The 12,125-nt window shown below is 38.3% G+C and overlaps 1 protein-coding gene and 1 pseudogene across 2 annotated transcripts in view; one reads left to right on the top strand and one right to left on the bottom strand.

Annotated features, from left to right (window-relative positions):
* ITFG1 (integrin alpha FG-GAP repeat containing 1) overlaps positions 1–12,125 on the bottom strand; it is a 301,126-nt gene that overhangs the window by 99,954 nt on the left and 189,047 nt on the right. The window lies entirely within an intron of this gene.
* On the top strand, positions 2,303–3,112 carry LOC104655436 (annotated as a pseudogene).

The following is a 12,125-nucleotide window of genomic DNA, read 5'->3' as shown; positions in this document are numbered from 1 at the left end:
CCAAAGGAAAGGCATTTTGTTAATATAAGCATCAACACTCTGTAGCATCGGCTCTGTAGTATTTCCTAGATTCAAAGGAGATGGTAAATGGTACACAGTGAAATTACATGAAAAAATCTCCACATTTTTTGTTTACAGTACTGTCATTAAAAAATTGTTGGCTATCCCTTTTCAACCTTTGGCAAAAATACTCTGATTTTATAGGCGAGTTGATTGCTGGCTTCTTTCCTTTTCTATGGAGTTTCCAAGTCTATCCCTTCTTCCTCATTTACTACTCTATAGTCATGGACCCTGAGTTCCTGGACACTGTCATTATCTGTTTAGATGTGTATTACTTTTCAATGAATATCTGCATTTTAACTAGAAAGTCTCATAAACTCAAAGCAATGAATCTATAACAACAGAATTTCAGCTGCTCTCACAGGCAGTAGGGCAGATATTGCCAAGCATCTCTCAGATAAAGGAAGCATCATATGTTGCATGGCCATGAAGTCTTCCCTCTTGAATCCTACTCTAGAGGCAAAGTATTTATGAGCTTAGATTCTGGAGCTAGATTACCTAGATTCAAATCCTGGCTCTGTTATTTGGCAGCTCTGTGGCCTTGAGTCAGTTATTTAACCTCTAAGACTCAGATCCTCATTTGTAAGCTGTGTAGTAAGAGCACTTACAGCATAGGTTGTTAAGATGAAATGAAACACTGCAAGGAAAGTTACTTAGAACAACTCCTGGCATCCAGTTAGTACTCAATGAAAGTGTTTATATTATCTTCATTTTTACTATAGAGTGCAATACAATGCCATGTAAAAATATTTTCTTTAGATACAGAAGTAACTTTGTAAAGTGTGATTTTATGTAATAGCTCCTATTTATAGGTATTTTCCCAAAATATGTATATTCTTTCACTTTTCTCTATGCATATAGAAAATAACAGATGATAGGGCTTAAATTTTATTATTGTTTAATTTTTCTCTAATAGTAATTATTTTTCATTTTATTTTTCTTGAGACAATCTCACTCTGTCACCCAGGCTGGAGTGCAGTGGTGCAATCTCGGCTCACTGCAACCTCTCTGCCTCCTGGGCTCAAGTGATCCTGCCACCTTAGGCTCCAGAGTAGTTGGACTACAGCTGCGTGCCATCATGCCCAGTTAATTTTTGTACTTTTTTTTTTTTTTGAGATGGAGTCTCGCTCTGTCACCCAGGCTGGAGTGCAATGGCCGGATCTCAGCTCACTGCAAGCTCCGCCTCCCGGGTTCACGCCAGTCTCCTGCCTCAGCCTCCCGAGTAGCTGGGACTACAGGCGCCCGCCACCACGCCCGGCTAGTTTTTTTGTATTTTTTAGTAGAGACGGGGTTTCACCGTGTTAGCCAGGATGGTCTCGATCTCCTGACCCTGTGATCCGCCTGTCTCGGCCTCCCAAAGTGCTGGGATTACAGGTTTGAGCCACTGTGCCCGGCCAATTTTTGTATTTTTTGTAGAGACGGGGTTTTGCCATATTGCCCAGGCTAGTCTCGTGATCTTCCTGTCTAGGCTTCCCAAAGTGCTGGGATAATAGGTGTGAGACACCATGTCTGCCTTCTAATAATTATTTTAAATAAATCTGTAAATAGAGATTTCTTTTGTTCATATAAAAATATTACTATGGCTCTGGGTGAGTTTGATTATAAAAAAGCAAAATTTATAAGTGTTTAACACAGAATAAAAACCAATTTTCCAAATATTCAACTTGGATGATGTCTAGTAAACACATAATTGGCTTCGAACTATTTTTCCAGGTGAAAAATTCCAAAACAAATAGTTTACCAGAACAATTCTTTAACAAATGAAAAAATCTTTCAGACCATAATGTTTACTTGGAAAACTCTCAGATGACTTTGTTCATGACCTATTATAGAACAATATTCATCTACTAGAAAGAATAAATGATTTCTTCTTTGTCTCCTGTCTAACAATGAATTTTAAAATTCTAATTTATAAAAATTTTTCCTGGTAACTTACCTATCCTATCCTTTTAGCTAAAGAAATTTTCTAGATAATTCACAGAGAGGCAGCACACTCTGTTATTTAGATTGTATTAAAACATGAGAACATGTGATAAAAGCAGACTTTCTACAACACTCTATAATCAATGCATCATATGGTCAGCATTTGAGTGAGCATGCATCCTTACTTCCCTTTGCAAAACTACTGCACATATCTCATTATTGTAAGTCTGGCCACAATTTCAAATATACAACAACCTACAACAAAAACCCTTTTGCAGTCATGCAATTTAAAATGTTATTCCTTCTTTTGCCCACACTAGACATGGCACTGGTCAGCTTGTTGGAGAGGCTGCTACTTGTGAACCAGTGCAGGTTTTCTGGACTCAAAGTTTATGCAGATGTGCTGGATCTGGGTCCAGGGAGTCCCAGTGATGGGCTGATCCTGGCCATGCCCAGCTGGGGAGTCTCAGAGGAGCAGGGAATCAAAATGCTTCATGGAATCACCACCCTGATCTTCAAGCTCTGGCATGGAGTCATAGTTGCAGCAGACTATAGGACCACAGTGGGTGCTTACATTGTCTCCAGATGGTAAAGAAGGTGGCACAGATCAACCCCTACCTGAAGCCATCATGGCTAGTGGCACAGCAAATTGTAGCTTCTGAGAATGGCTGTTGGCTCGGAAATGTCAAATGTATGAGCTTTGAAATAAGGAATGCATCTTTGTAGCAGCTGCCTTCCAGCTGCTTGCCAACATATTGCATCAGTACAAAGGCGGGGGGGCTATCCATGGGCAACATGATCTGTGGCTGGGATAGGAGAGGCCCTGGCCTCTGCTACACAGACACTGAAGGGAATCAGATCTCGGGGGCCACCTTCTCTGTAGGTTCTGGCTCTGTGTATGCTTATGGGGTTATGAATCAGGGCTATTCCTATCACCTGGAAATGGAGCAGGTCTATGATCTGGCTCATGAAGTGAGCTACCAAGCCATCTATTAAGCCACCTACCTGCATAGATGCCTACTTAGGAGGTGCTGCTAACCTCTACCATGTGCAGGAGGATGGCTGGATCCAAGTCTCCAGTGACAATGCAGTTGGTCTTCATGACAAGTATGACGGATCTACCCCATGAGGGACGGTGATGTGGCTGTTTGCATTTCTTGGGTGACTGTCATTGGTAATATGGATACAGTGCTCCATCTTATCTCTAGTGGAGGGGTCTTCAACTGTATCAATACTTTTTTTAAAAACTCTAGAACACTGACCTCCATGTGTTACCAGTCATTAATGAGCTGCTGCAGAGGTTGCTATTTTACTTTCTTGGATGTTAACATACTCTACTCACTACTTTACTTGAATGAATGAATGAATAAATAAATATGTAAATAAATGAATAAATAAAATGTCACTTTTAATTTCTGATATCAGTTTGTAAAGATTATAAATGTCTTAGAGCTCACTAGTTGGTCCTGTACTGTGAAACATGAGGTTTGTAATAGTTCAGTTCTTTAAAATTCTACTGAGCTCTACAAGTAGAACCCAGCATCTTGCCTTTAAAAATAAAATTTGATGTAAGCCAAGGGGGAAAAAACCTTGATCCATTTGAAACCCTTGGGGACAAAGAGTCTTGCTTCTTTTTAGTCAATTTCTCTATGTGTTCTTGGCAATTATAATTAATATATCTTAAAATTTTTTTATTCAAAATGATTACAACAGCTATCATAACATTCAATAGGGAGATTTAAAAAGTCAAAATCCTTCCTTTCCAGGAATAATCAATGTCAATAATTTGGTGTTCATCTTTGTAAGCCTTCTTCTAGGCACATATAAATATGTAAATACATATATCCTTAAAAAAAAACCTAATTGGGTTCTGATACATATATTTTTCTATAATATTTTTCTTTCCACCACACTATATAGCATACACAAGGGGGAATGGGATATAGTCTGATTGAAGACTTTTGATCCCTATATGGAAAACTCCCCCCACAAGAAGGTGTACCAATTTAAGTCACCCATTAGTAGCCTATCAAATTGCCTGTGTCTCCACAGTCTCATGTTTTTCCAATGGTTATTCCATTATATGGCTAAGCCATTATTCATTTTAACACTAGGCTATTGATGGTCAGGTTATCGCCAACTGTTCTGTATTACACACACACACACACACACACACACACACACACACACACACAGAGAGAGAGAGAGAGAGAGAAAGTTTTTCTTTGGGAACTTGTACAAGAAATTCCAGATGACGGTCATCTGGTCAAAGGATATAGATACTTTAAATGTCAACAGTTAAAGATAAATGGACCTCTGAAAAGCTATACCAATTTATATTTCCAATAATGTATGAGTGTCTTTTCATATCTTGCCAGTATTAGTACCATTGCTTCTTAGTCTTGACAGTTGAAGAGCTTAAAAATGACTTCATTCTTCTGATGATGACAGCAGTTAAGTATTACATTTATGTTTATAAGCCATTCGCATTTTTCCGAAGAACTGCCAATTAAAATTATGTTCTCATTGATTTTTAGATCTCTTATTGTTAGAGACTTTAGCCACTTATCTGTTAGTCTCATATCCTTGTTTGTAAGATGGGAGTCATAATAGTACATTACCTTCAAATGGCTGTTGTAAGGATTGAATGAGAAAATACATCATAAAGTGTTCAGTATAGTGCCTGGTATAGCACAGTCCACATTTAATAACTGTGGTTATTATTATTATTATTATCTACTGCTGTTATTATTACCTGATATGTTGTAAATACTTCTTCCCAGCCTTTTATTTTTTAAAAATTTTGTTTATGGTACCCTTCACTAAAAAGTTTTTAATATTTATGTAGTCATTTATGTCTATATTTTTCTTTATAGCACTATAAGAAATGTTAAAGGAAGTTTATCAGGCAGATGGAAAATGACACCAGATGACACTCCAGATGTACACAAAACAAGCAACACTGAAAATGGCAAACATGTAGGCAAACAGAAAAGTTTTTTTCTTATTACTTAAATTTATTGAAGGAGAATCAACTGTCTAAACAAAAACCAACAGAGTATGGTGTTAATAAGGTAGTAGAGGTAAAATGTGTGATAAAAACACCACTAAAACCGAAGGGGAGAAATAGAAATATACTATCATAAGGTTCTGAAACTACACGTGAAGTACTATACTACTGTTTGAAGATAGACTAGGATAAGTTAAAGATGTATAAACTCTACAGTATTCACTAAAATAAAATTTATAATGAATAAGTCAACAAAAAAGATAAAATAGAATCATAAAAATACTCAATTAATTTAAATGAAAACAGAAAGAGGACAAAAACAAGAAAGTATATTTTAACCATAACAGTACTGACATTGAAGATAAAGGGTCTAAACACACAAACTACAAGCTGTATGTTGTGAGACTGGATTAAAAAATGAAGACTCAACTATATATTGCCTACAAAAAAACTACCTTCAATATAAAGATACAAATAGGTAAGATGCAAAAGCAAACGATAAAAGATAGATCACCCCAATGAAGGCAGAAAGACAACCCACAAAATGGGAGAACATTTTTGCAAATTATATCTGACAAAGACTTGTATCTGGAATATACAAGAAACTCTCACAATCATAAAAGACAACCTAATTTTAAAAATGCATTAAGTATCTGAATAAACATTTTTTCAAGGAAGATATACGAATGGCCAATATGCACATGAAAAGATGTTCAACAAAATTAGCCATCAGAGAACTCCAAATCAAAATCACAGTGAGACAACACTTCATATCCAGTACAACCGGTATAATTTTTTTGTTTGTTTGTTTTTGTTTTTTTTTGTGACGGAGCCTCACTCTATTGCCCAGTCTGGAGTATAGTGGTGCGATCTTGGCTCACTGCAACCTCTGCCTCATGGGTTCAAGTCATTCTCCCGCCTCAGCCTCTGGAGTAGCTGTAATTACAGGCGCCTGCCACCATGCCCAGCTAATTTTTGTATTTTTAGTAGAGACGGGGTTTCACCATGTTGGCCAGGCTGGTCTCGAACTCCTGACTTCAAGTGATCTGCTCACCTTGACCTCCCAAAGAACTAGGATTACAGGCATGCGTCACCGCGCGCGGCCGGACAGCTATAATTTTTAGAAAAAGATAGATAATAACTAGTGTTCAAGAGAATGTGGAGTAATTGGAAGCTCATACATTGTTGGGAGACATGTAAAATGGTACAGCAGCTTTGAAAAACAGTCTAGCAGTTACTCAAAAGATTAAACATAGAGTTAAAATTTGACCCAGGATTTTATTCCTAGATATATTCCAAGGAAAATGCAAACATGGCTACACAAAAACTTATAGGGAAAAATGTTCATAGTAGTATTATTTTTAGGGGTCAAAAGGCAGAAACTATCCAAATATCTATCAACTGATGAATGGATAAACAAAATGTGGTATATTTATATAATAAAATTCTATCTAGCCAAAAAAGGAATCTATTATACAAAGACATGGCTGAACCTTAAAAACATGCTAAGTGAAAGAAGCCAGTCACAAAGGACAACATATATTCCACTTACCTGGAATGTTCAGAATTGGAAAATCTATAGTGATGGAAAGCAGACGAGTAGTTAGCTGAGGCTGAGAGAACTGGAGGAAAGGGGGAATGACTGCTAATGGGTAAGGGTTTCATTCGGGGTAAATGAAAATGTTCTAAACTTGAAGGTGATAGTTATATAACTCTATGCATATTCTAAAAACCATTGAACTGTATACTTTAAATGGGTGAACTGTATGGCAAGTAATTATATCTCAACAAAACTATTACATAGGTTAAAAAAAGATATAGCAAATTAAGGCAAATAAAAAGAAAGCTGGAGTGACAATAAGAGAGAAGGTAGACTTCAGAACAAAGAATACCACCAGAACAAAGAGAGTCATGTCTCTTTTAATAATTGATAAACTAAAAAGACATAAAATCAACGAGAATAAAGAAGACTCAAACAATAATAACCAATTTCACCTGATTGACATTTATTGACCACAACAAGCAACACCAGAATATATAATCTTTTGAAGTAACATCAAATATTTATCAAGATAGAGCATATTCTAGATCCTGAAACAAGCCTCAATAAATATAAAATAATTTAAGTCATACAAAGTATTTTCTCTGATCATAATGGAATTAAATGGGAAAGAATAACAGTTATTTCAAAAATTTCCAAATAGTTTTAAATTAAAAATAAAACACTACTAAATAAACCATGAGTACAAAGAAAAATTCAAAAGTACTCTGAGCTGCATAAAAATGAAGCCATCAAGATTTGTTGTATGTCACTATAGTAGTATTTAAAGGGTTATTTATATCATTAAACACCTATAGTAGAAAAGAAGAAAAGTCTCAAATGACCTCAGTTACTTTCTTAAAAACCAAAAATAGAAGAGCAAATAACATGTAAATTAAGGAGAAAAAAGTAAATAATAATGGAGAAAATCAATGAAATAGAAAACAGGAAAGAAATAGAGAAAAATAAATGAAAACAAAAGCTGGTTTCTTGCAAAAAACAATAAAATTGATAAGCCTTCAGTCAGAATGGCCATTAAAAAAATAAAAAGAAGGAAAGGTAAAAAGTACCAATATCAGAAATGAGACAATTAACATCACTACAAATTTTAGAGATTTCAAAAGGATAAGGGAATGCTATAAAAAACTTTGTGCGAATACAATTGATAAGTTAGATTAAATGGACGAATTCCCTGGAAGTCACAAAATACCAAAGCTTACTCAAGAATAGATAAATTGAAATTGCAGTGTAACAGTCTCCAAAAAAGAAAACTCCAGACTGAAACGGCTTCACTGATGAATTCTACCAAATATTGAGAGAAGAAATACTACACGTACTACACAAACTCTTTAAAAAATAGATGAGAAAGACATAGTTCCCAACTCATCCTGTGAAACCAGCATTAAACACCCAAATGAAAGACATCATAAGAAAACTACAGACCAATATTCTTCATGAGGATAGAAGCAACATTTTAAAACAAAATTCTAGTCAATCAAATTCAACAATACAGTCATATCTTGATTTGACTGTATCTTGAGTGATATCATTATCTTGATACAGTTCAGTGTTCATTGAAACGTGTGCATTTTTTGAACCATGTCTCTGCTCTGTGATTACCAGCCAATCACACAGAGAGGACGTATTTCTGATACGAGTGTGTTTCAGTGAACACTGTAGGAATATTAGAAATACTAAAATCACGACCAAGTTGAATTTATTGCAGGAATGCAAAGTTGCTTTAATATTAAAAAATAGGGGGTGGAGCAAGATGGCCGAATAGGAACAGCTCCAGTCTCCAACTCCCAGCGAGAGCGACACAGAAGACCAGTGATTTCTGCATTTTCAACTGAGGTACTGGGGTCATCTCACTAGGGAGTGCCGGACAATCGGTGCTGGTCAGCTGCTGCAGCCGGACCAGCGAGAGCTGAAGCAGGGCGAGGCATCGCCTCACCTGAGAAGCGCAAGGGGGAAGGGAATCCCTTTTCCTAGCCAGGGGAACTGAGACACACAACACCTGGAAAATTGGGTAACTCCCACCCCAATACTGCGCTTTAAGCAAATTGGCACACCAGGAGAATATATCCCACACCTGGCCGGGAGGGTCCCACACCCATGGAGCCTCCCTCATTGCTAACACAGCAGTCTGCGGCAATCTAACCGCAAGGCAGCAGGGAGGCTGGGGGAGGGGCGCCCGCCATTGCTGAGGCTTAAGTAGGTAAACAAAGCCGCTGGGAAGCTCGAACTGGGTGGAGCTCACAGCAGCTCAAGGAAACCTGCCTGTCTCTGTAGACTCCACCTCTGGGGACAGGAGGGCACAGCTAAAAAACAACAGGGGAAGCAGCAGAGGCCTGTGCAGACGCGAATGACTCTGACAGCTTTGAAGAGAGCAGTGGATCTCCCAACACGGAGGTTGAGATCTGAGAACGGACAGACTGCCTGCTCAAGTGGGTCCCTGACCCCTGAGTAGCCTAACTGGGAGACATCCCCCACTAGGGGCAGTCTGACACCCCACACCTCACAGGGTGGAGTACACCCCTGAGAAGAAGCTTCCAAAGTAAGAATCAGACAGGTACACTTGCTGTTCAGCAATATTCTATCTTCTGCAACCTCTGCTGCTGATACCCAGGCAAACAGGGTCTGGAGTGGACCTCAAGCAATCTCCAACAGACCTACAGCTGAGGGTCCTGACTGTCAGAAGGAAAACTATCAAACAGGAAGGACACCTATACCAAACTCCATCAGTACATCACCATCATCAAAGACCAGAGACAGATAAAACCACAAAGATGGGGAAAAAGCAGGGCAGAAAAGCTGGAAATTCAAAAAATAAGAGCGCATCTCCCCCTGCAAAGGAGCGCAGCCCATCGCCAGCAACGGATCAAAGCTGGTCAGAGAATGACTTTGACGAGATGAGAGAAGAAGGCTTCAGTCCATCAAACTTCTCAGAGCTAAAGGAGGAATTACGTACCGAGCGCAAAGAAACTAAAAATCTTGAAAAAAGAGTGGAAGAATTGACAGCTAGACTAATTAATGCAGAGAAGGTCATAAACGAAATGACAGAGATGAAAACCATCATATGAGAAATATGTGACAAATACATAAGCTTCAGTAACCGACTCGATCAACTGGAAGAAAGAGTATCAGCGATTGAGGATCAAATGAATGAAATGAAGCGAGAAGAGAAACCAAAAGAAAAAAGAAGAAAATGAAATGAACAAAGCCTGCAAGAAGTATGGGATTATGTAAAAAGACCAAATCTACGTCTGATTGGGGTGCCTGAAAGTGAGGGGGAAAATGGAACCAAGTTGGAAAACACTCTTCAGGATGTCATCCAGGAGAACTTCCCCAACCTAGTAGGGCAGGCCAACATTCAAATTCAGGAAATACAGAGAACGCCACAAAGATACTCCTCCAGAAGAGCAACTCCAAGACACATAATTGCCAGATTCACCAAAGTTGAAATGAAGGAAAAAATCTTAAGGGCAGCCAGAGAGAAAGGTCGGGTTACCCGCAAAGGGAAGCCCATCAGACTAACAGCAGATTTCTCGGCAGAAACTCTACAAGCCAGAAGAGAGTGGGGGCCAATATTCAATGTTCTTAAAGAAAAGAATTTTAAACCCAGAATTTCATATCCAGCCAAACTAAGTTTCATCAGTGAAGGAGAAATAAAATCCTTTACAGATAAGCAAATGCTCAGAGATTTTGTCACCACCAGGCCTGCCTTACAAGAGACCCTGAAGGAAGCCCTAAACATGGAAAGGAACGACCGGTCCCAGCCATTGCAAAAACATGCCAAAATGTAAAGACCATCGAGGCTAGGAAGAAACTGCATCAACTAACGAGCAAAATAACCAGTTAATATCATAATGGCAGGATCAAGTTCACACATAACAATATTAACCTTAAATGTTAATGGACTAAATGCTCCAATGAAAAGACACAGACTGGCAAACTGGATAAAGAGTCAAGACCCATCAGTCTGCTGTATTCAAGAGACCCATCTCACATGCAGAGACATACATAGGCTCAAAATAAAGGGATGGAGGAAGATCTACCAAGCAAATGGAGAACAAAAAAAAGCAGGGGTTGCAATCCTAGTCTCTGATAAAACAGACTTTAAACCATCAAAGATCAACAGAGACAAAGAAGGCCATTACATAATGGTAAAGGGATCAATTCAACAGGAAGAGCTAACTATCCTAAATATATATGCACCCAATACAGGAGCACCCAGATTCATAAAGCAAGTCCTTAGAGACTTACAAAGAGACTTAGACTCCCATACAATAATAATGGGAGACTTCAACACTCCACTGTCAACATTAGACAGATCAACGAGACAGAAAGTTAACAAGGATATCCAGGAATTGAACTCATCTCTGCACCAAGCAGACCTAATAGACATCTATAGAACTCTCCACCCCAAATCAACAGAATACACATTCTTCTCAGCACCACATCTTACTTATTTCAAAATTGACCACATAATTGGAAGTAAAGCACTCCTCAGCAAATGTAAAAGAACAGAAATTATAACAAACTGTCTCTCAGACCACAGTGCAATCAAACTAGAACTCAGGACTAAGAAACTCAATCAAAACCGCTCAACTACATGGAAACTGAACAACCTGCTCCTGAATGACTACTGGGTACATAACGAAATGAAAGCAGAAATAAAGATGTTCTTTGAAACCAATGAGAACAAAGATACAACATACCAGAATCTCTGGGACACATTTAAAGCAGTGTGTAGAGGGAAATTTATAGCACTAAATGCCCACAAGAGAAAGCAGGAAAGATCTAAAATTGACACTCTAACATCACAATTAAAAGAACTAGAGAGGCAAGAGCAAACACATTCAAAAGCTAGCAGAAGGCAAGAAATGACTAAGATCAGAGCAGAACTGAAGGAGATAGAGACACAAAAAACCCTCCAAAAAATCAATGAATCCAGGAGTTGGTTTTTTGAAAAGATCAACAAAATTGACAGACCGCTAGCAAGACTAATAAAGAAGAAAAGAGAGAGGAATGAAATAGACGCAATAAAAAATGATAAAGGGGATATCACCACCGACCCATAGAAATACAAACTACCATCAGAGAATACTATAAACACCTCTACGCAAATCAACTAGAAAATCTAGAAGAAATGGATAATTTCCTGGACACTTACACTCTCCCAAGACTAAACCAGGAAGAAGTTGAATCCCTGAATAGACCAATAGCAGGCTATGAAATTGAGGCAACAATCAATAGCCTACCCACCAAAAAAAGTCCAGGACCAGATGGATTCACAGCTGAATTCTACCAGAGGTACAAGGAGGAGCTGGTACCATTCCTTCTGAAACTATTCCAATCAATAGAAAAAGAGGGAATCCTCCCGAACTCATTTTATGAGGCCAACATCATCCTGATACCAAAGCCTGGCAGAGACACAACAAAAAAAAGAGAATTTTAGACCAATATCCCTGATGAACATCGATGCAAAAATCCTCAATAAAATACTGGCACACCGGATTCAGCAGCACATCAAAAAGCTTATCCACCATGATCAAGTGGGCTTCATCCCCGGGATGCAAGGCTGGTTCA

The sequence above is a fragment of the Rhinopithecus roxellana genome, chromosome 20 (genome assembly GCF_007565055.1).
Source record: "Rhinopithecus roxellana isolate Shanxi Qingling chromosome 20, ASM756505v1, whole genome shotgun sequence".
Lineage (NCBI taxonomy): Eukaryota > Metazoa > Chordata > Mammalia > Primates > Cercopithecidae > Rhinopithecus > Rhinopithecus roxellana.
Note: the sequence above shows the minus strand (reverse complement) of the source record. Positions and strands in the feature narration are given on the sequence as shown.